Source organism: Anser anser, assembly GCF_964211835.1.
Source record: "Anser anser genome assembly, chromosome: 13".
Lineage (NCBI taxonomy): Eukaryota > Metazoa > Chordata > Aves > Anseriformes > Anatidae > Anser > Anser anser.
The window spans coordinates 2,781,619-2,804,637 of record NC_139734.1 but is presented as its reverse complement, the minus strand read 5'-3'; the positions used below and the strand labels follow the sequence as shown (position 1 = coordinate 2,804,637).

Sequence of the window (23,019 nt, the reverse complement as noted above, 5' to 3'; positions counted from 1 at the left end):
CAAATGCTTCATATTCAGATATCAGCTAAAAACTGGATATTACTGAGCACTCTTTCATGTTTATTGACATCATCTGCTGTGCATCACAAGCTGATCTCTAGAATTTTTTGACTGAATTTTTGTCTTTTCTGCTTGGCCAGATGTAAACAAGATTGATTTACGCACAAGGAAGGGCAAAGTGTCTTCTATAATGTTGTAATCCCTTGCTAACAATCATTTGGCTAGGACAGAGAATTTTGCATTTAAAAGTAGTTGAGATTTGCTTTTCTGAATAATTACTGTGATTGCCTCAGGCTCCTTTGTTGAAATATCAGAGAAGAGATGGCTTCAGTAGCTTGATAATAAACTGGACAACTTCTGGCATTTTAATTCTGTTTCCAATCAATACTGACAAAGTCTGACCTTGTGCAGAACTTATAAGTACACATTTGTGATGGAATCACTTCACACGTTCATTAAGATCTTATGAACATTACACGTGAATCTCTCAAGTCTATTTCTACTTTTCCAGGATAAAAATACACGAGCTGAATACAAATAAGAGGAAAATGAGTTTTCTTTGTTTATATGGCTTCTATCCATGATTCATATTAAAGAAAGCATTGAGAAAATGCATGTTGATATTCCACCACATAAAACCTAAACAAACCATACTACGAAAAATTATACATATAACAAAATGCAAAATTAACACTTGTTTCATTTCAAAATTCAGAGAACCTGACTTAGTTTACTTTGCCACAACCAATGCAGTTTTTCAGAATGCTAAAACAGTGCTAGGTTTGTGTTTTGAAAGGTGAATGTAGCCTGACATACAAAATCAACTAAGCTCACCTTCTGTTGTTGCCTGGCTTGAAGGGAAGTTTGGCTATTGATACATCACCGTCCCACCCTGGTGATATATTGGTAGTGTCATGATAACTAAGGAAGCGCATAAACTCTGCTTCTAGTAACCACCCGATGCCACTGTCATCTGAATAGAACTATAATTTAACCCTGGTTAGGACTTCCTAGTAATATCTAGGTATTTCTCAGGTGTATTCCTGAGTGGAAAAACATATCATCATGTAAATACACCCACCGTGTGGTGCAGGACAGAACGCCCTATCCATGCAGACGCTCAGCTTCCTGCCAGAACTGGAGCGCTCCAATATGAGTACTGAGAAGAAAACCGACTGTCATATATGAACCTATCACACCAGTGCACTGGGGAAATCATGAGGAATACAACATGCCTGAAGTCTATGGACCATTAAAATCCTGCTTGTCTGGGCTGGATTCAGCGTAACTTTTCCATCAGGAGAAATGTGCAAACACTCAGCCAGGAATCTTTTGAACTCTTGCAAGGGCCCATCAAAGATCTGGGCAATGTTCCCACAGCCTTGTTTGAAAAGTAGTTGCCTAGCCTCAAGTGATCTTTGAAATCCCCCCAGAAAACATGGCCCCAAACTCCCACTACTGTTAACTTTGTTTCCATTGCATTGCCATCATGCAACACTGCAACATCGTGCCTTGACAATATTTTAAAGTCCTAATCCACTGACATTCATCGAGACTTCTGTAATTACTTCTCATATATCCCTGACCATTATGGCTACACCATTAATATGTTCTGTAAAAGCAAGGAAAGTCTTTGGCTTACAGGTATGAAGACTAGCACAAAGACATAGGTTTTGCAGTTGAATAAATTTCTGAATAAACAGGATTTTGAAATATATATGTCGGCAGCTGTCAGAGTCTTTGGAGATACTTCCTGATGGCACAGAAGATGCAAAAGTTCTTAAACTAATTTCAAATGTTCTTACAACTTACTTCCTTTGATTCATGTTCAGTATGTATTTCAATTACCTTATTTTCTAGACTGATAAATGAGAACTAAAGATTAAATGAATAATTTGCAAAATTAAATTCAGTTCTAATTGGTTTCTATCAAGCATGGCACCTCTCATACAAAGGTAAAAATGACCCAATGACAAGAATAAAGTTATCTTGTGATGCTTTCCTATTCAATTAAACCTTAACTATTTCAAGAATTAATTGCATTATAGGAAAAGTTAGCTTTTCATTTTCCAGTGCTCAGGTGTCAGCTGTTTTTCTTATCTGGGTTATATTCATACATTTGACTATTGCTTGATGCTCTTATCATGATGAGAATGCATTTACTAGGAAAGGATGATAGAGAATTCATTACTTTAATGCTTCTCAAGTTGTTAAACGAAAAGTCATAATAGTTATGCCTTACTTTGTGGCTACTGGTGACCTTTTATCTAAACACTTAACCTTCAGCCACTTTCCAGACAGTTGAAGTCAACGAGAATTCCGCATGCAAGAGCACCAGGGACCATACTATCATATTTAGAGAGCAATCCATATCTACAGTGCATATACTTCGGCAGGAGTGAGGGATTCCTGGAGACTAAGTATTTGCCTATCATTTATTTTTAATTACCCTCAATATTTTTTCACTAAAACCAACCAAGCAAAAATCAACAAAACAAACAAACAAAACCAACCAAGTCTGGAAGAGGCTTTGTGTATTCCTGTCCACTTTACGCTTACTTTCCATAAATAAGAATATTAGTTATGATATTGGCAGGAGAAAAAATAAGCAGCCACGAAGTACAAATGAATCAAGAAGTAGCCATAGGAAGTAAAATCTGAATTCATAAGGGCTGAAGATCACATCAGGAGTCCTGTTCATCCAGTTAAATACCCATGTGACTAATCCAAATAAAATTACACAGCTCTCATATTCATGAGCAAGTACTAGCTGCAAACAGCTTGCAAATTATCTAAAGACCAAGAACCACTGGTAAAGCAATTTGGCAAACAATTACAAATAATATGTATATTTAGAGAAGTCCAAGTGCTTTAGACAATTTATAAAGAAAAAATGTAGACTAAGTTAATCAGATGAATTGTTAGACCAAGAAAATAATCTATCACAATTAGTTCCACTAGAGCACCTCTCAGTCATTAGAAATAAAGAACTTTCTCATAAACATACACCAAGTAGATTTCTAAATATTATCCTGATTAAAATGTACATTTTGTATTTTGTGTCATTGGAGATTTGTTCTACTTATTTATTCATAAGGTAAATCATTAGGAATACACATACGGCACTGAAGTGGAACGTGATGAGTAATTACACACTGGTGCAGAAAGACACAGATTGTTGTAAAGAGGTGAGGGTGTGCTGGGAGCGCGGCTGCGGGAAGTCCGTCTGCCCGTTTCAAAAGGTCTGACTCACACCTATTACTGCTACATAAGTATGTATCTAGCAAGACATACATGCAGTGATTAAAGAAAGATCCATTGTGCTGATTGCCATAAAGGAATAAAACATCAGCCCAGCACAGAACTGTGGCTTTTATTAAGGAGAAGTTGCTATTGATCTCTTAATTGCAGCTCACATCACTGTGGGTGATTGGTTTCCTTCCGCTGCATTGTAAACAAGGAAAGGACACAATTGCTTTTCTCAGACTGGATGAAATGAAATTGAGCTATCAAGGTGGATTTCTGATTAAGATTCTTTTTTTTCTTTCTCTCTCCAAATCAAGTGTGAATTTCTACTTGAAAGCTGAGCATATTTTTCTTTTATTTCAAATTAAATTTGAACTATCTAGGCATGGGCAGTGTCAGATTTTGCAGTCCTTCAGAAATCCCTCCGTGGCTGCTAATGTTCGATCTGACAGAGATCTGAGCGTGTGTTAACATGAGTGAAGTCACTGTCCCCAGTCTGCATCTGCCCTTACTGATGTCTTCACTGTCCCTCTGAATTTACCTCAAGAAGTAAAAGGTGAAGGAGGCAGGACAAGAGCACACAGGAGCAGACCAGAGTGGAAATCTAGAGAAAAGCAAAGAAAAAAAAAAAGAGGGCAGGAGGTAAATACAATTTTGCGGAGACCGTGGTCAGCAGAGTTTCATCTCTTTGAGAAAGGAAGGGCTTCAAGATAACTAGAGCATGCAAACAATATTTTTTTTTCTTTACAAGGAAAAGAAAGAAAATGATTCTGCACTACCAGAGCCATTTTATGCAATGCAAAATAAGTGTTCTTTTTTTGTTTTCTGTATTGCTTTCAGAGTGTTTACTTCCTGTCCAGAAATAAAGAAATAAATGCCCAGCCCCAGAAATACAGGTGCTCACAGGAACTGAAAGAAAGGAAAGAAGGGGACAGGAGGACATTTTACTTTTAGTAAATGTAAAATTCCCTTTACTTTGGAGCCTGCTACAGTAAACTTTTGAAGGTACTGGGCCCCTCAGATTAATAGCTCCACAGAGAAATTTCTCCTGTCCCCTGTGAACAGGTACCATTGGTACCACTGAGTCCATAACAAACAATGTCTAAAAATTCCCCTGCTGTTAGACTGTGGTGCTAGCTACAAGTTCCCAGCGTGCACTCACATCAAAATACAAAACTGCTGCCATGTGACTCGCCACACACGCATGGACGGGACCTTTCACGTTCCAGCTTTGTAGGAATTACAAATAGTTTCAACGATTTATTATTTCACAAAATTCAAAGGGTTCTGAATCAAGGTTTTAAGGAATAATTCATTAGTAAAACAACCGCATATATATGGAAGAACATCATTGCCCAGAAGCAGAATCCTGATCTTTTTTGTTTTGAAAATTCCCTGCCTCATCAAGATTTCTAAATACAACACAAGTAGCCAGTGAAATAATTACCACTTATAAAAGCATAACAGTATAGTCAAAATTGGTATTTTTTAGAAGGAAGATGAAACACTTCCTGATATAACAAGGACAGCTATTAAGGACTGTGAAACAGGGCTTTCTCTTCTTCCTTTTTGCAAAATTTCTCCCAAATTTGGCCACATGGTAGGGTCAAAGAACAAGCACAGTTTGCCTGGGAGACAGAGAATATAGCTTAGTTTTTCAAATGCATCTAAATGTTACTAGTGTATGTGCTATGCCTATGAAATCCTGTGAAAAAAAAATTAATTGGTCTGAGCTTTGATATGACCTAAGAAATTTATTTATTAATGCCAAAAGATCCAATTTTATCAAACCTAAATATTCCATACCTGAGTATTTTCACGGAAGATGACACAAAGACAAAATCATATAGCACTGAATGTGTTCTGTTAGTATTGATGAATGTATTATTTAAGGAGACTGCTAATTAGACTAATGCATCTGCTGCCCCTGTGAACACAACAACTGATTCTCTAGCAGGCTAATCCAAGATAACTCTTTAGTATTTCTATGAAACATTAATTATACAGCTTCTGCCACAGCCAGGTGAAACACCCAGCATCGCCTTGCACCGGCTGACTTAGTGTTCCTTGCTGAAGATGGAAAAAAGGGGATGTCATAAACGACAAGCATAAATGCTCATTGCAACGGGAACTCAGAATGAATTTGAGAAAACGTAATTACTAGCCATTCCTGAGAGGAACTAAGTGGCAAGGGCTGGACCAGTAAAGCTAGAGGCATCGGTGGTGGTGGAAGAAATGTCACTCATACTGACGGCAGAGATAGAGGCAATTTGAAGGCAGAAATTGGGACTGCAACAGCATGGATGCATTAGGACATCAAAAGAGTTGTGGGCCCTCCTGCAGCACTGAAGAAAACATCTGGAAAAGCCAGTACAAGTGAGGTGAAGACCGTAAGTCCCCCAGAAAATATAGGTATGGCCAATATCCAATACCTGGCACAGGGCATCTTGCCTTCTTGGGCACTGCTGGAGCTTTGTGCTGGCTCTTCAGACAAATCACTCGCAGCTGGTGATAAAAGGCCACCTTCTCCCCCCATTCCCCAACACAGCCTGGGCTGGATTCAGCTTAGGGATGCAAGGCTGATCCTGGTCCCCAGCCACTGCTTTGCACAGCCACAGCTCAGTAATTGCTGCGGTGAAGCAATTAGAAGGGATAGCAAAGGGAAACATATTTTGAATACTGTAGCTGAGAAAGGGCAGACGCGTGGCTGGTTTATGAGCATTTTAAAATGGTGTCTGACTGGGTTTCTTACTCTCAGGATAGCATTCTGTTCACAGTTTGGACTAAAGAGATTTCACAGACCCTGAATGATAGGACAAAGTGTCATTTGTTTTCTCTACAGCCATAGCTGCTTCCTACTTAGCCTTTGCCTCGGAGGTATAGTCACGGAAAGATAGAGAACTTGAGCATTTCTGCAGCTGCAGATTGACAATGTTGAAACATAGTCTTGGCCCTTTCAAATGCCATCTGTCTAATGAGAGCAAGGTCTTCTCTTCCCCTCGCAACAATTCGATATAGTTTGTTGTGTAAGAGATGAAAAATAAAAATATGCAGGACTTAATTCAGGGAGAGTGGGCATGACAGAAGAATATAGTATCTACCTTCTACTAAAACAAGAATAAGAGAACAAGCAAGTGAAACTGAAGTAAAATAAAGTTAAAAGCTAAGAAAAAGAAATACTTTTTTTTCCACATCACTTATAATTAACCTTTCAATTCAGTATTATAGTAAGTCATGGCAACCAAGAACTTAGCATTCACAAAAAATAAGACAAATGTGGCCGAGTTCTCTTCTTTATCTAAGGTGAGCTTAGACACCGAGGGATAAACAATGGTGACACAGCCCCATGATTTAGAGATGCCAGGCCCCAAAGCAACTTAGAAATGTGTATGAGCAGGTAAAGTTAAATCAATAGTGCACTGTCCCTCTAATGGGTGTCACAAACTGCTTCAGGCCAAGAAGAAACTTCTGCTACAGCAAATGGTTCAGTAAGTACGTGCTAGAAAGTCTTGTGGACTTTGTACCAGCACTCGACATCAGGCTCCTAAGATCTGGCTCTTTGTCCAGCGCTGCTTCTTGGCTGCTGGGTGATGTCCAAAATGTCACTTCAGCTCCCTGTCCTGTGTTTTTCCCATCTCTAACTAGAGGTAGAAATACAAACAAGGTGCCCTGAGACCTAATTGAGAAATGTGGTAGGTGCCATTGTTGTACCTTACAACAGGATGTGGTGCTGACCACTTTCAGAAATAATTTATGTATGAAAATGACTCATCTCCCTGAGTATCACAGTCCCTATGCACCTACAAAAAACAAGTGTTTAAACTGTAAGCCATAACCTTTGTATGCCATATGGTCTGTACTTTTGTATGCTCTTTTAATTTTCCTTTTTATCAATTCCACACTTACAAATATCAGTTCCAAATCAAATCTCCCCAAAATCAGGTACATTCATACTCAGGGGTGCGGGATTTAGTTACAAACTATCAGATAACAGATATAGCCATAAATTCATCACACGATTAAACGATGCTTTAAAAAAAACACACATACATAATTGATTTGAGACACCAAAAATCTCATCCCACTTTAATATTACTCAAATAATTCATTGTAGCAATGTGCCAAGTCTTTTTAATGACATGTAGAAATAACTTATGCCCTTGAAATGTGTCTCAAGCAGAACTTAAATAGATCAATTATTCCAGTGATTCATCTCTGAGAGATTTTTTTTCCTGTAAGGCTAAACACATTTCTGTATTATGATATCAGATGATTAAAGAAGGTCTTCTGTCCTGGTCTAAATTAGGCCAAATAGAAAAAAAACCTGGAGAATTATTTTTTTATGCTCTTAGATTTATCTGTTCTTTGTTAAATATTTCCTGAAACGAGATTCTGTCAATGAAGAAAACAACTCACTGGAAACTTAATGTGATCATTTGCTGTTTATGTTTTCCACTGGAATTTAGTATCCTTTTGAGGGGAAGATATAATTCTCCAAAGTTAAGGGAGAATTGCCTCAAATGTCCATATTGGCACGAGCTTCTTGAGCAAGAAGGGACAGTTGGCAGTAAGATGAGCTGCTTACCAGTTTACAAGGACAAAGCTGAGTGCCTCTCCCTTCGACCATTTTTCTCTATATTTTTCAATCTCCTTTCTGTCATCCCAGTAACCAATTCAACAAGTAATACATAAAGCCTCAACGAAGTGAACCAATGCTCAAATTTTGTCAAGTTGTTTTGTACTATACTAATCTATTTTATTTGTCTTTCAAGGTCCATGAGTTTAATGGAACTCATTTCAGATCGCTGTTGCTTTAATTTTTTCCCCATAAAGTCAGCTGTGCTATATTACTGTTTTCACAGCCAGCAGCCCTCACTGCAAATAATGTTTTGTTTGAGAACACCAAGATGTAGGACAGGACAGGGAATACAGTGGGGAAAAGCCTCTAAAATACAGGTCAGCCAGTTCTTTGTACAAGAACTTTTCTCAATAAAGATGAACGTGGTGGATGCACAGGTCACTTATCTCACCTTAGGCTTTTCCAGGACACTTCTGGTGCTTGTTTCTTCTACATACTAAATTACAGGCCATATGCATGAAATACTATACTTGGATATACCGAGTATAAAATCCTGCATTCACCTTGCTTAAATTGCAGTAGGTTATTGCAACAGGTTATTTATCTGCCTTATGTACCAGACTCTCTGCTTCCCTCAAACCTTCCCATCTTTAGAGCATGTTTGGAAGATCCAGAACAAGGCACTGACTCTTTTTGCTAAGACAGGCAGCAGTGGGAGAGGACATATAATCTGTGCTCAAGCATTTCCCATTCCCAATGTAATAAATTGTAGGACACTACCTACTGATGATTCAGCACAAAAACCACTGTTACACTAAATCATACAGCCTCGAGACAGACAAATCACATTGAGCCTAATCTAATGTCAATGAAATGATTTCAGCAGACTTACTGGGCCAGTCTGCTGGCCACACACGGAGTTCAGCATGAGGAACAGCTTTCAGCATCTATATTGGCATTCTATTGCAGGAAATTAGCAAAATAAGACTCAATTGTTTTCCTTGTCTAATTATAAAGATTAGATTTATTGTTTTATAGAAGCACCAGAAATCTTCCATAGGTAGATAATATTCACTTGCATCAAAGAGAGAAGCAGAACTGAACCAAACAGCAACACCTTACTAAGAGATATAAAGCAAAATGTCTTCAATATTAATATATCCTGATAAACAGTGGCCTCGATTTTTAAGTACAGCATAGCACATCTGAGGCCTAATTACATAACGTAACACTTACTGAAAAGATATTTCCAAAACCAAATATTACATTCAATATACTTTTCCACAGTTTAAAAGGAAGAGAAACTGTACCATCAGATACTCTTTGGTTTTATGACGAATACAACTAATGCCCTAAAGATACTAGAGAGCATTAGAGCAGGTTATAGAAATATGTTCAGCATAGAAAGCTTAGCTTAGAAAAAGAGATAAGAGTCATAAAATTTAGAATTATATAGAACAGAGACAAAAATATAGGATTACTCAAAACATCCATAGTTACACGCCTGCTTTAAATCAGGCAATAATTATGATGCAATTAAGCATCTGAACACAAAGAAATTATGTGCAGGTGTGAAAGCTAGCATATTGCAGCTTCAGAATGCCACACAGGCACTATTAATCTTTCCAATACCTCTGTGTTGTTGTTTCAACCAAGACAAAAACGACCATCGTGTACTCACTGAACTTTCTACATGGTTGAATAGGTGAAACACCTCATTATAGTTTCTTAATTGCTTTAAGATCCATGTTGTATGAAACAGCAAGGTCTTATTGTTTTTCCAGATGCAGGAACAGAGAAAAAGAGGTGTCACTGAAGAAAACCAAGTTAATCTGAGTTACAGCCTCAATAACATCTGAACTATATTCCATCATCCATGTTGACTATTCTCTTAGGCAACTGCAATAACAGTGACCACAAATAGGCCACTAAAACATACATAAATAGAGGAAACTAGTATTCTTAAAGCCAGAACACAGACCCTACAGCTAATCTACTGTAAGCAGTGTTTTAAACAATAATGTGTTCTCTTGGAAAGACAGGTTTGCTAGGCAAGAATGAGTGCTGAGAGGAGCCTTCCCATTAGACTACATTTCAGTTTACTTGTACCTTCAATGACAGGATAACATTGTCCTATCTAGCTACATGGTAGATATTATACCATAATACCTTCAATTTGCTTTATTTTTTATATTTTATCTCCATTAAATAACAAACTCTTGTAGGAAGGGGAGACATCTTCCACTGACTAGTGATTTGGCTATTCTGACACTGTATTCTGTAGGTAATGCATATGTCCACATCAATCCTGCTTCACAATGGGGCACGGAATGCCCTATCTGGTAGGAAGCAAGTGTAAGTGTTTGTATTTTGCCCTGTCTAGTCTAAATAGACACACAAAGATTGTATGATATGACTTAAAAAAAAAAAAAGTATGACTTAAACATAGCACATTCTCCTAGTAGGGCTGTCATTTGACAGACAGGTTAGCTGCCGGATTTCTGCAGCCTTTCTATGGAATAGAAAGGGAGCCAGAGAAGAGGGGTGTCAGGACATTATCTGACCACACAGAAATTCTGGCTGTAGATTTTAGCTTTTAAATACACAACTATTTCACAATTGAGAGTTGAAAGAATGCATTGAATTGTGATGCTCTATTCTATTCTGCACTGTACTTTATTCTCCATGTTTTCCTTTTAAGTGATTACTTACTGCCACACATAGCAGGTAGGCTGAAATCCTTTTTCATCCCTGCTTAGCATCTCCCTACAAGGCTTACTCCCAAAATGATTGAAGATAAGAGTTCAGAAACAACAGACACTGGCAGTCTGCCAGTCACATGCACCCACACAGATGCAAAGTTAAAAATATATCAATTCACGCCTCATGCAAGTGGGTAGGTGGGATAGAGAGGGCTGATAGAACAGATTGAGAGGGAGAAATGTATATTCACAAAGGCCAGTACACATGTATCTGTCAAGCAAAAGGCCACAAGGAAAGAAGAGGAGCTTCTGGCACTGCTGTGCTATGGATAGGATGCTTTAGTCAAAACCATTATTTGCTGGGGTTACATAGACTTAGAAATTTGTACCTGAACTGGGATCCTCACCCCTCCTTTCCTCTTCTCTGTTAAGGCCACATGACATACTACCAGTGAATACTAAGGTCATACTACTAGGGACATGACAGACAGTGCTGGTAGGTAAATCCTCGGTTTCAACTGATCTAGGGTTAGATTTGACTAAGGATCAATCTGACAGATCTGTTTTCTGTGGTCATCTGTGTGTCTGCTGGGCTTACATGAGTATATTTTTGCCTCTTTTTTCACTCTAGAACTGTATTTTGAAAACTGTGCCACCAATATCATCAATACCATACAGTGAAGAAAAGTTCTCCCATCGTTCTCTTAAACCACATCTTAATCTCTTTTTAAGAGACTTTTATTCCAAATAAACGAGAAAAACTGCCCTTTTTAACAGTTTAAAGTCATGCAATGCCAAGATTTTAAACCGTCCTAATGGCAGCACTTAGAACTGTTTACTGAACTCATTATCGAAGATACAGGAAAGGCTACAGGAATTAGTTGCATAATTATGTCAAACCGGTGACGATTTCCTCCTGAACGCGCCCAGTGGGGGTGAATCTTCTGCAAAAAATTCCTGGAATTTGCTAAAGCCAGGACCCTGGTCAGTGAAGCTGACAGTGTGCAAGCTGAGTGCTCGCAGAGTACACAACTGTACAAACAGCCAAAGAAAATGTGGGTTGAATCGTAGGGTGTTTTCGTAATAATAAAGTCAAGCCCTGGGAAAGCGTGAGGTTTGGAGGCAAGCAACTGTAAGAACTGGACAGGGTTAGCAGAAAGATATGTTTATAATGCTAATAAACTAGTTTGTGATTTCTGGCATGAGGGGGGTAAATTACAAACTGATGAAGCTTCTCCACAGATATGATTTCTATTAACATTAAAGCAGCCATGGGCATATACTGAAGGGAAAAATCAATCTCCAGAGCTTGCTATTGTAACCATCAGTCAAATAGTGCAATTGCTGGAAGAAAATAAATGATATAGCAATAGCAACTCTAAAGGCAGACAGAGGACAGGAGAAGGAAAATATTAAATAAGAACAGTCACTATGGAAACAGCAGGATTTTTAGTATTTTAATACCTGAATGAATCAGAAGGGTGGTAATAAGACAAGGAGCTTTCTGCATTTAGAAAGGAAGTCAGTTGAGATTTTGCCCAAGCTGGGGTAATTCAAAGATCTTCTTAAAACCAGTTTATGTAAAATGATTTCACAGTTTCAGTTCATTTTGAAGAGTTGGTAGCTAGCTAGGATGCAAGTACCTTACTTAAAAGGCTCAGCAGAAGACTTGAGGACCTGATCAGGGAGGCCTGATCCTGCTTTTACAGGAGTTCTTCCCCAACAAGGCTTGGACTTGAGGAATTTTGTTTTGCTGCTGTTTCTGCTAACACAAAGCCCGTGAGTAGCAAGATAGATTTCAGTCTCCAGGCTTTGCAACCTATGCTTCATAATCACCAAATTAAGATTTGAAGAAAAGCATATACTGTGTTTGAACTGAAGAGAAATAAAATCCAAAACTAAATATAACATTCCTAATTTTGGGAATTTTCTAGATTAGTTTAAGTTACAATTCCTACCTACTCTGTCTGGTTTAAAGGCAGGCATAGTTCAGAAGGCTTAAATACATTGGTGTGTCTATAAAAGACAGAGACTTTGTTGTAGGGATGATTCAAATGTGTTTTTGTTCAATGTCCTGATAATTTTGTTAAAGAACTAGACTGCATAGATGTATTTAATTTTTGATACTGAAGATATACAATAAAAGACTACTCAAGCAATTATCTAGAAAATCTCGAATTTTCAGTAACACCCAAATGAAATTCCTTCTAATGTTGTTTTAAGGTGTCATACATGCTTGTGCAGAGACTGAAAGGAAATCTAGCGCTCCTTCCTGTTTTTTTTTTTTTTTTTTTTTTTTTTTTTTTCCCTGAATGCCTACACACTAAACACAATGCAAATCTGGACTGCCGCCTTGGTAGTCTCACTACCAACTGCTACTGGATCTTGTAGAACATAAAGCAGATGGAGCACATTACCAACAACTTGTTTTGCCAGCCAGTCAATCAGTTGAAACCATCCATGATCTACACTTACTGTAAGACAGCCATGTTTTCTAGGAGAAAGTTAAAGTGGGCAGCATTAAAGCTTATTAGTAGACATTGCACAGAAGAGCACAGGTAAGAACACCAGAGCTAAGCTCACCAAATTCCTGTTCTGCCTAACTGACGCTCATGGAAAGGTGCTCCATGTGCTGTTATAAAAAGTCATCTTTAGCAATAAGCAGAGAAATGGTTCACCTTCACTCATCTATTTTACCAGGTGTTTTTAATAACAATGTGAGTATTTTCAGAGCAATAACCCTGATCTCTCTACCGTACTCATGGTGTATTATGATGATGACTGAAACCAATTCAAGCAAAACAACAAAGAAATAAAGCTGTATGGTACAGTGTGATAACTCCAACCTGGTTAATAACTTTCTGAGAACTGTATCACAAACAGAAGCTTCACGGGGTGAGCAAGATGCACTGAGACAGAAGCTATGAACGTAGGGCAGCCCAGATATCTAAGTTACATATAGGCCAGCAAAGCAAGGCCCACAGAAATGGGCTGTGCCACCCAGGCCCTTCACAACTAGAAAGCCACAGTATTAGGAAGAAAAGTCTAAGTGCTCACACATTATTGGTCTGTGGACCATGATGCATTAGCAGAAAGTTAAGGTTTGGTTGATAAGTTTACAAGAAGAAACACAGCAAGGAAATGACACACTTGCTGAAGCCTGTTGCCCAGTAAACCATTGGCAGAAGCATGCCGACCATCATCCAACATAACCATCAAAGACAAAAGAGAGTTCCAGAAACAATTTCATTTTTGATTATGATCTAGTGCAGATAAGTTGGATTCTTGTGTAGTCTTGGTCACAAATATTTATTTTCAATAGATGGTATTTAGAATCAAATTTTGTGTAATGATACTGCAGGATCTGATACACAAAAGCTCTCCCAGTTGTTGCAACTGTCCCCAATTTTACAAGAGACACAGCAGTGCTTGCTAACAATGGGAAGGCAGCTTCACACCCTTATGCTTTGATTAAATAGCAATCATGTTATTTTGCTGTTTTGCTCACCATGCATCACACACATCTGTTATTTCAAAGAAAAATTATGTTTACACAAAAGCTCAACTAGGACTTGAAGGAGAAAGAGGGGTATGCATGCAAGATTTCTAATCTCATCATATTTTAATCTCTGGAAGGACAAAATTCCTTTTTCAGTTAAATAAATTTTGTTGAAAAGCATGTGCAAAAACACAAAATCCAAACAGTATTTGAGCTTTAAAAAATGCATGTAATGAACTGAAATCAGGACAATTCTAATTTGCTAGTAATTAACAAAAAAGATCAATCAGCAGCAAAACAAATGGGAAGGAAAATTAGCATCTTCAAATTGTTCATTAACCCAGACTAGTAACAAATATTTTTGTGCTTTCTGCATTGGCGTACATTTTCTTTCCTGCTCAGAGCAAATTTTCCAGATGAGTTGTGATCAACAAAATTTATTATTTTTTGTAACCCCCTGACCTGATTCAGATACCAGCTTTCTTCCTTAAGGTTCTTTTAACCTGCTCTCCAGGTCCTTATTTATGCTCTCCCTTAGGTACACGTAGCTCTTAGCAGAAAGCAAAATTTCCTATCATGTCCTGCCTTTGTCACAAAATATTAAATTCATTCCTTATCACAAACCATTTGTTAACTTAGCCATTCAATGTATTTATGAAAAAGTGCTGTGAATTCCTTGCCTTTGTGCATCAGTCAAATTCTAAACCCACTGCATTTCTGTGGGTGTACGAGCAATTTAAATTTCAGCAATTTTTTAGCATTACCTTTTATTTCCAAGTAGTGAGGAGCTCAACTAAAAGTGAGGATGGGGAAGCTTCAAAGGCTGTGGAGCTTGAGTTTGGCTGGGAGGTTAATTCATATGCTGTTAAATGTTGCTGCAGAAGTAATGTTCTCCATTGCATTAGACCTGTTTTTTTTTTTTTTTTTCCTAGCCTTTGATAACTGCAGAAATATGAGACCTGTTGCAGCATCCTTGCCCTTGTGGACTGCCACAAGGGCTGTGAAGCCACGGGTGGTTTCCCTGCGTCATTGCTGAAGTCTAGCCAGTCTCACACTAGCACGAAGGGTAATATCTGGTCACTGCAGAACAATACAGAAAACTGTGCTTCTGATTCCAAATTTTGATACACACTTCACTAAATTAGGCTGGAGTGATTGAGGGCTATTTTTTTTCCCTTTCATTTGATTCGCTTGGCCATAGTACTGAATCATATGAAGGTGTGTTTTCTTTTATCTACAGGGTGACTCTCACACTACCTGATTAAGAATGCTATGCCCCAGCAGGAGATTGTCATCATTCCCATCTTTCAATGGGGAATAAATGTTGTAATCAGGAAATTTACAGCACTGTAAAATGTTAGAAGAACTGAAATAAGCTCCAGCTTTGTTGTGGTGTGTGCATGGAGATCTTATCAAGTCTGCAAATACCCCTTTTAAACAAGCTGAAGCTGAGCCAGGTACCTACATCTAGCCACTAAAGAAAATATAATAAAGTGACCATCTGAACTACTGGATAATGAAATTAAGTATTAAATTAAAATGTGAAAAATACTATATAATAAAATTAATGACTTTTGTGATGCCTCTAGTGAAGCACAGCTGTTTCTCAGATGTTATCTGAGGTGGTCATAGTAAATGATCTGGGACTGGTCCACTACTTACAACTAGCTCTATGGAAAAGAAATTCCCTTTTTTGCAGCTTAATTTTCAGCTTCAGTGCAATATGAGATCACCAATTCCAACTCACCAGATATGATTTCTGGAAGAGGCATATACACTTCATACTCTACTACTACATCATCATCTGCAAAGAAAGAAGATCCGGAACCACTGTGTACAGTATTTCAATAAGGCATTAGGTAGATATATTGGCTCACTTAATTCATATGAACTAGACCTTGGTTTCATTCAAAAGGTGGAAATTAAAATAAATGAGCTGACTGACAGAGAAGGTGAACATGAGAGCAAGTTTGCCCACTAGAAAAAATCATTAAGGTTACTCTTAACTGTTACAAATGGAGAGGCACTGGAACAGCCCACATAAATCCCCTCTTGCTGAACAAGTCAGGAATGCATGTCAGAGAATTATAAGATTCTCGTTCCTCTTTCTTCAAGGAAATGCTACAGCTCTGTTTTTAAAGAACTTCAATAGAGAGCAAAAGAAATCTTCCCAGAGTTTAAAGATTGAATATTATAAAAAAATGTTTCCAGTGAATTCACAAATTCCCAGGCTATGCACAAGCAGCAGCATACAAGGGCTTCTTATAGCCCAGTTCACGTGGTACAGCTCAGCTTTCTGGAGAATTTTGATTTCATTTACAAATTATCAAGGAGGAATCTCTGAATCAAAAATTAGAACAGAGAGAATCTGAAATTACTCTTCTCTCTTAAAATACTTTTAGTGGAAGCTTTTAAATTGCTTCACACTGTCATATGCACAAGCTTCTGTATTTAGAAAAGATGTGGTAGAACAAACTACAGGGACAGAATTATGGTCCTGAAGAAATCAGTTGTAAAGGGAGATAAACAGAAGGAGCAAGACTCACCTTTTGGTGATTGACATTGACTTTTAACAGCTTGAATCTTGACATAAGCACCTCAGCTAAATGCTTGTCACTGACGATGCTTCAAAGGAATGACCTGTCGTAACCAGATTAATGATCAGAATAGGGGAGAAAGGAAGATAAAACTTGCCTTTAGAGAAGTCCTGTTTACTGGCATACTGTTGATATATTATCAGTTAAAGGCTGAAAATATGAGAGTGGTCTAAATGCAGTCCTAGCTGAGGTGGAAATCTGAGTACACAAAGACAGCAGACCAAAGCTTTCCATCAAGATGCAGCACTCCAGGGATGTTTCCCAAGCTGACTTCCCGGGACTTTCTTTAGTTTTATTGTGGAAAGTATCTCAAGGAGAAAACTTATAGTTTTGTGTAGAGGTTGCCACAACTGGACATCTAGGGTTAGATTCAGACCTAACATAAAAATGTTAACTGAAGGCACTACAAGTAGGAGCCCTTATGTTAGCACTACATTGCCTTCCAGCTAGTCAAGAAGGCAGAGGAGACCAAACACGATAGGATTTCATTCACTGTCACAAACATCAGTTCTTAAGTGACCAAACTCTTTTATGCTTGACATCAGTGGTGGGCTATACAGTTGCCTTGACTATTTCATTGAGCAAGCCAAAGGCAACTGGTCTTCTGGCAGCTTCATAATCTGTTATAGTTGCTTTCTTCATCTTGCTGTTTTACTTGATGCCATAATTATTTTCTCATTTCTAAATTCACTATTAATTTTAATTAAGCTCATCGATGCTCATTAGTTTAGCTAATCTATCTTCACTTTCAAGCACACACACACCAGTCTTCATCTAGTATAGTGTTGGCATGGAAAGTTTTATGCAGAGAGGTAGAAAGACCTACATATGTAATGAAGTTAAAGGGCTTATAACTGCAGCTGGTTGAAGATTTTTTAATTACGTTTTTCCCATCCAAAAGAAAAGCCAATTAGTTGGATCGAAACTTTTCAGGGACCTACATCCTGTTTAATAAAATGTTCATCAGAAGTTTTCTCTGGTGAAAAGCAGAGAATAATCATTAGTTAATAAAAATCAAACTTGGAGGTCAAATCTCATCTACGACGGAGAAAGCACTGAACATGCTGTGTTTGATTATAAGAACAATTCTGAATCCACAGCTACCGGCCTTGTGTGTCCTAACTGTGAAACTACTCGAGTGATCCCATTTTCATCAGATATTTGAGATTTCATTCTGTTCTAGGGCACAAATTTCAAATCTGACTTTTTTTTCATGCAGCTAGAGTCTTGTTCTGAATTTTCCTTTATAATTTCTTACCTAGTTATATTTTTATGAAGGACTAAATGAGAGTAGATAAAATGCAATAATAATACTAATAATAGTTATTAAAAATTTTCTGATATCTCCTGCTCACAGATTTTAAGTGACGCTTCAATGCTTGAGTGGGCCATAAAGTTTTGCAAGAAGTTCTAACCTTGTCTGTGTCCTACACATAAAACAAGTATTCTTGTTTAACTAATGTGACCAATACCAATTAACCACTTCACATGGTGCTGAACCAGGGAAAGTTGTCCATGGACTGCATCAGTCCATTCTTTTCTCTTTTACTTTGTTACTTCAGCTTCTCCCCTAAGCCACAGCAATTATTTTATGCTCGTGCCATCCCTGTAGGACTCTAACTACTATATTCCACAGAGAAACAAGGAGTAGCCAACATGGACCATATTCATGGTACATTATCATCCAGTTCCCTAACAGTTGTTGGTACCAGATGTTTCAGAAGATGATTAAAGACCCTACAGGAAGCAGATGTGAGACAATCTGCTTTGCCTAACTCACATACAGAACTATATCCAGTCCACAACGTTTACCTACATCCTCAGAGCATGAAAAAATGAGGCATATTTCCAGTATTAACACTTATTTATATGAATCCTCACCAGTCATATCCTGTTTTTCCATTTTTTCCCTTCTCTCCCAACTCTTTCTGATGTCCATACCAGACCAGAAACCCACTTTATCTACAAACATCTTTCCAGATATTCAGAAGAATATGTAAGTGTCAAAAAAGCTGTTTAAGAAGTTTTAAACAGCTCTGTTTAATTATGTACATATTTTTAGCAAAGATAAGAGATTAAAGCACGATGGAGACAAATTGACATGTTTGTCAACCCTAGTAGGTGGAAGTAATGGCTGTAGTCTTGCACTAACAGCCGATATTCAAGTACTATAGTACTATGTGAATCAGTGAAGCTGCACAAAATAGGCATTTTCATGAATGTTGCTATTCATGGCAACTCAGTGTTTCACTTACTATGGCCTCCATTCACTTTGGATATAAAATGATTCTCTAGAAATTGTTACAATTAGAATTCAACATCACCTGTTCTCTTTGGGGAGGAAGGAAGGATGTGAATTGTATCTGAATACCCTGAGGACTGTAGGACTCTCGTATTCATGTATTCAATTTCATGAATACTTCCAGAGAATAAGACAAAGTATACTTATTTTTACAGCCTGTTCTAGGTCTTCTATACTTACAAGTTCGTCATAGACTGTTCTTTCTTTCCCTTTTTTTTTTTTTTTCCTCCTAACATCATTTAGAACAGACTCAATCAAGACTGCTTGAAGGTGAATTCCAGCAAAAACATTTGGTTGAGACACAGTTTAGATGTCTTTTGGTGATACAGAAAATGTCCTTGTCTTTGTGCATCTCTTGAATTATATTACAGATGTTGGTACAATAGTATCACCAAGCTTTAAAGTGATTACCCACTTACAGAAACTCACAACCAAGAAAAGAAAAGTATGGCAGTCAGCCTTTTCTGGCCCCAAAATGCAGCTCTGTTGTAGTTTTACATTTGCGTGCAGAGACCCTCAGAACTGGCCAAGAGAGGAGTAAGCAGGGGAGGTGCATGATGAGCACTGGAGGAAATGTCAGCATTTCAACCTAAGAGCATATTCTGTTGCCATGACAACATGATGTATAGTGTTTGCTTAAAGAAAAAGATTGCAATTTAATTTGAAAAAAACCAACTCAGTTAATAGAGCAAATTGGGATGATATGTTTTATGAGGTTATGACATGGATTAAAATACAACATATTACCACAAACAGATTTTAAAAAATCATACGCAGTTGCTTCACAGAACACTCTGTAAAAATCTAATTTATCATTAGAAATGAAGATTAGAGACTGGATTATTTTTAAACATTTCAAATTAATTTCACATATTTTCTACCAGATATTCAGAAAACTTATGATGGTTTGCTCACTCATTTACTCTGTAAGCTATCAATATAAAGTAGCTTTATTTTTATGCAACACCAAGAATCTGTTAAGTGCTGTAGAAACACTTAATGTGCCACTGGCTTCCAACCCTATAATTGTGGTGGTCAAAGGGTAGAGAAAGGGAATATCATTATCTCATTTCAAAGTAGGAGAAGAAAGACGGGGCATGTGAAGCCAGAGGCCCAAAAATCACATGCAAAGCTTCCAACTGTGTTGGGAACTACATCAAGATTGCTGTAGCCCAGTTCTGTAATTTACAATGCCATCCTCATCTGCTCAAGCAAAGAGAAATATAGGTGACTATTTTCCTTCAAAAACACTTACTTTTAGCATTGAAGTTTACCGTTATTAAAGCTTTCATCATTTAGAACTGCCTAAAATAGTCCTTGTCCATCTACAAGAAGGGCCGGAGGGTAGACCCGGGGACCTATAGGCCTGTTAGTTTGACCTCAGTGCCAGGGAAGCTCATGGAGCAGATTATCTTGAGTGTCATCACGCAGCACTTGCAGGGCAACCAGGCAATCAGGCCCAGTCAGCATGGGTTTATGAAGGGCAGGTCCTGCTTGACGAACCTGATCTCCTTCTATGACCAAGTGACGCGCTTGGTGGATGAGGGGAAGGCTGTGGATGTGGTCTACCTTGACTTCAGTAAGGCTTTTGACACCATTTCCCACAGCATTCTCCTCAAGAAACTGGCTGCTCACGGCTTGGACTGGCGTACGCTTTGTTGGGTTAAAAACTGGCTGGATGGCCGGGCCCAAAGAGTTGTGGTGAATGGAGCCAAATCCAGTTGGAGGCCGGTTACTAGTGGAGTCCCCCAGGGCTCAGTGCTGGGGCCGGTCCTCTTTAATATCTTTATCGATGACCTGGATGAGGGGATCGAGTGCACCCTCAGTAAGTTTGCAGATGACACCAAGTTAGGTGCGTGTGTCGATCTGCTTGAGGGAAGGAAGGCTCTGCAGGAGGATCTGGATAGGCTGGACCGATGGGCTGAGGTCAACTGTATGAAGTTCAACAAGGCCAAGTGCCAGGTCCTGCATCTGGGGCGTAACAACCCCAAGCAGCGCTACAGGCTGGGAGATGAGTGGCTGGAAAGCTGCCTGGCAGAGAAGGACCTGGGAATACTGGTTGATAGTCGGCTGAATATGAGCCAGCAGTGTGCTCAGGTGGCCAAGAAGGCCAACAGCATCCTGGCTTGCATAAGAAGCAGTGTGGCCAGCAGGTCTAGGGAGGTGATTGTCCCCCTGTACTCGGGTCTGGTGAGGCCGCACCTTGAGTACTGTGTTCAGTTTTGGACCCCTCGCTACAAGAAGGACATGAAGGTGCTTGAGAGAGTCCAGAGAAGGGCAACGAAGCTGGTGAGAGGTCTGGAGAACAAGTCTTACGAGGAGCGGCTGAGGGAGCTGGGCTTGTTCAGCCTGGAGAAGAGAAGGCTCAGGGGTGACCTCATCGATCTCTACAGTTACCTTAAAGGAGGCTGTAGAGAGGTGGGGGTTGGTCTATTCTCCCACGTGCCTGGTGACAGGACGAGGGGGAATGGGCTAAAGTTGCGCCAGGGGAGGTTTAGGTTGGATGTTAGGAAGAACTTCTTTACTGAAAGGGTTGTTAGGCATTGGAATGGGCTGCCCAGGGAGGTGGTTGAGTCACCATCCCTGGAGGTCTTTAAAAGACGTTTAGATGTAGCCCTTAGTGATATGGTTTAGTGGAGGACTTGTTAGTGTTAGGTCAGAGGTTGGACTAGATGATCTTGGAGGTCTCTTCCAACCTAGACAATTCTGTGATTCTGTAAAATCTTAGCATTTTTGTTACTGTATGCATTGTGACCCATGCCTTGGGGCATGCACTTGAACAGAACACCAGTGACAGAATACTGAGGAAGTCCTTGTCCACTGGCCATTAAAATGAATAGATTACATCTCCCACAGTGGCGAGAGAGAATGTATTTTTATGTCAGTCTAAGTAACCTTGTGTCTTCTGGGGGAAGCCATAGAGATCCTCCCTGCCTCCAGACCTCCACAAAAAAAGACATAAAAAAAAGTTAAAAAAATCTTGAGAACTGTCTCAAGCTTGCTTTCTTTTTCCCTTTATAGTCTGATGCACACAAAGAGCTAAACTGTTTGATTTAAGAAATAATGAATTAGAAAATTTGGATTTGAAATTTTACTTGACAGCTCTCAAACAGGATGATTCCCAAGAATAAGTGAAGAAATATGCCCCTAACCTGCCTGCTGCCTCTGCAGAAAAAAATCTTGGCAACCATAGATTCATCCTGCCTACATCTGAGCACTGGAAGCATGTGCCCTGCCACTTGATACGACACTGATTTATTTGGTAGTGCCTGGGAGTCAGCAGAGAAAGTGGTCCCCACAAGGAGGGACAGCAGCACACACAGTCAGAGGAAAGCTTGAAAGCTTCATGCTAGTGCCACCATGTTCTTCCTGCTGTTTTTACTGTTTACACACTTTCTGGTTAGACTTCATTAAAAGGGAACGTGGAGAAGCAGGAACACCAGAGGTGGAATGGGAATACTGAAGAGCAGACCATATTGGAAAGTGCAGAAAGCAGTTTGAGACCACTGCTGTGTGCCAAGGGCCATGTTGTGTGGCATGCTAAGCACAGTTTATGATGGCCTTACACTGGTATTTGAGGGGGTTTGGCATCTTACAGGATCAAATCTCAATGCTTTAAACAAGCTGCAGCATCTGGATCTGAATCTGAAATCCCCTAGAGAAGGAGGGCTGAATTCAGTTCTGTTTAAAATGAGCGATAAGAGTGATTTGCTGGAAAAGTACATTTTGAGTAGATACTACAGCAATTCTGATATAAAAGATTACTTGTCTTGTTAAAAGCTTACAAGATATTTGTCATCTCAATGCTCTGTTCCTTACAATGTCAAGTTCTGGAAAGCTGTGAACTCCCAGGTAATGAAAACTCAGTTTGTGCTAAGAAATTATCTTGTACACAGAATTATGGCTTTACAGCCTCTTCTGGAAGAGAGCGATCGTGGTCTTCTAGCTTGTTTCCAAATAAATAAATAAATAAAAGGCAGCCTTTAAGCTCAAATTACATGAGACATGAAAAAAGTGGGATGTTGAAACTCCTGTGAGCCACCTTTCTCTTTGCAGAGAACCATATTGGCAGCAAAGCAAAGCACCGCAGGATT

General features: G+C 38.9%; 1 protein-coding gene across 3 annotated transcripts in view; it reads right to left on the bottom strand.

Moving 5' to 3' along the window:
• The window catches only part of GRIA3 (glutamate ionotropic receptor AMPA type subunit 3), a 402,836-nt gene that overhangs the window by 215,572 nt on the left and 164,245 nt on the right, over positions 1 to 23,019 (bottom strand). Inside the window, exon 4 of one of the 3 annotated variants that reach the window (XM_083797757.1) lies at positions 16,573 to 16,666. The exons of the other annotated variants lie outside the window; for them this stretch is intronic. The gene's annotated coding sequence lies outside the window, so the exon portion shown is untranslated. The remainder of the gene's footprint in view (positions 1 to 16,572; positions 16,667 to 23,019) is intronic. 3 annotated transcript variants of the gene reach the window in all.